This window comes from Oncorhynchus mykiss, chromosome 8, assembly GCF_057628025.1.
Source record: "Oncorhynchus mykiss isolate SJ-2025 chromosome 8, ASM5762802v1, whole genome shotgun sequence".
In the NCBI taxonomy this organism is placed as follows: domain Eukaryota; kingdom Metazoa; phylum Chordata; class Actinopteri; order Salmoniformes; family Salmonidae; genus Oncorhynchus; species Oncorhynchus mykiss.
In genome coordinates, this window is record NC_143029.1 from 7,092,501 (window position 1) to 7,094,792 (window position 2,292).

The following is a 2,292-nucleotide window of genomic DNA, read 5'->3' on the forward strand; positions in this document are numbered from 1 at the left end:
GAACCCCCTGTGGTGGCATCCAGGGAGGGAGGGAGGGAGGGAGGGAGGGAGGGAGGGAGGGAGGGAGGGAGGGAGGGAGGTGATTTGTGAACCCCCTGTGGCGGCATCCAGGGAGGGAGGGAGGGAGGGGGGGGGAGGGAGGGAGGGAGGGAGGGAGGGAGGGAGGGAGGGAGGGAGGGAGGGAGGGAGGGGATGTGTTGTGTGAACCCCCTGTGGCGGCATCCAGGGAGGGAGGGAGGGAGGGAGGGAGGGAGGGAGGGAGGTAGGGAGGTGATGTGTGAACCCCCTGTGGCGGCATCCAGGGAGGGAGGGAGGGAGGGAGGGAGGGAGGGAGGGGGGAGGGAGGGAGGGAGGGAGGGAGGGAGGGAGGGAGGGAGGGGGAGGGAGGGAGGGATGTGTTGTGTGAACACCCTGTGGCGGCATCCAGGGAGGGAGGGAGGGAGGGAGGGAGGGAGGGAGGGAGGGAGGGAGGGAGGGAGGGGATGTGTTGTGTGAACCCCCTGTTGTGGCATCCAGGGAGGGAGGGAGGGAGGGAGGGAGGGAGGGAGGGGGGAGGGAGGGAGGGAATGTGTTGTGTGAACCCCCTGTGGTGGCATCCAGGGAGGGAGGGAGGGAGGGAGGGAGGGAGGGGATGTGTTGTGTGAACCCCCTGTTGTGGCATCCAGGGAGGGAGGGAGGGAGGGAGGGAGGGAGGGAGGGAGGGAGGTAGGGAGGGAGGGAGGGAGGGAGGGAATGTGTTGTGTGAACCCCCTGTGGTGGCATCCAGGGAGGGAGGGAGGGAGGGAGGGAGGGAGGGAGGGGATGTGTTGTGTGAACCCCCTGTTGTGGCATCCAGGGAGGGAGGGAGGGAGGGAGGGAGGGAGGGAGGGAGGGAGGGAGGGAGGGAGGGAGGGGATGTGTGGTGTGAACCCCCTGTGGTGGCATCCAGGGAGGGAGGGAGGGAGGGAGGGAGGGAGGGGGAGGGAGGGAGGGGATGTGTTGTGTGAACCCCCTGTGGTGGCATCCAGGGAGGGAGGGAGGGAGGGGATGTGTGGTGTGAACCCCCTGTGGTGGCATCCAGGGAGGGAGGGAGGGAGGGAGGGAGGGAGGGGGAGGGAGGGAGGGAGGGGATGTGTTGTGTGAACCCCCTGTGGTGGCATCCAGGGAGGGAGGGAGGGAGGGGATGTGTTTTGTGAACCCCCTGTGGTGGCATCCAGGGAGGGAGGGAGGGAGGGAGGGAGGGAGGGAGGGATGTGTTGTGTGAACCCCCTGTGGCAGCATCCAGGGAGGGAGGGAGGGAGGGAGGGAGGGAGGGAGGGAGGGAGGGAGGGAGGGAGGGGATGTGTTGTGTGAACCCCCTGTGGTGGCATCCAGTGAGGGAGGGAGGGAGGGAGGGAGGGAGGGAGGGAGGGAGGGAGGGAGGGAGGGAGGGAGGGAGGGAGGGAGGGAGGGAGGGAGTGGGGAGGGAGGGAGGGAGGGAGGGAGGGGATGTGTGAACCCCCTGTGGTGGCATCCAGGGAGGGAGGGAGGGAGGGAGGGAGGGAGGGAGGGAGGGGATGTGTTGTGTGAACCCCTGTGGTGGCATCCAGGGAGGGAGGGAGGGAGGGAGTGAGGGAGGGAGGGAGGGAGGGAGGGAGGGAGGGAGGGAGGGAGGGAGGGAGGGAGGGAGGGGATGTGTGAACCCCCTGTGGTGGCATCCAGGGAGGGAGGGAGGGAGGGAGGGAGGGAGGGAGGGAGGGAGGGGATGTGTTGTGTGAACCCCTGTGGTGGCATCCAGGGAGGGAGGGAGGGAGGGAGTGAGGGAGGGAGGGAGGGAGGGGATGTGTGAACCCCCTGTGGCAGCATCCAGGGAGGGAGGGAGGGAGGCAGGGAGGGGGGAGGGGGGAGGGGGGAGGGAGGGAGGGAGGGAGGGAGGGAGGGAGGGAGGGAGGGAGGGAGGGAGGGAGGGAGGGAGGGAGGGAGGGGATGTGTTGTGTGAACCCCCTGTGGTGGCATCCAGGGAGGGAGGGAGGGAGGGAGGGAAGGAGGGAGGGAGGGAGGGGATGTGTTGTGTGAACCCCCTGTTTTGGCATCCAGGGAGGGAGGGAGGGAGGGAGGGAGGGAGGGGGGAGGGAGGGAGGGAATGTGTTGTGTGAACCCCCTGTGGTGGCATCCAGGGAGGGAGGGAGGGAGGGAGGGAGGGAGGGAGGGGATGTGTTGTGTGAACCCCCTGTTGTGGCATCCAGGGAGGGAGGGAGGGAGGGAGGGAGGGAGGGAGGGAGGGAATGTGTTGTGCGAACCCCCTGTGGTGGCATCCAGGGAGGGAGGGAGGGA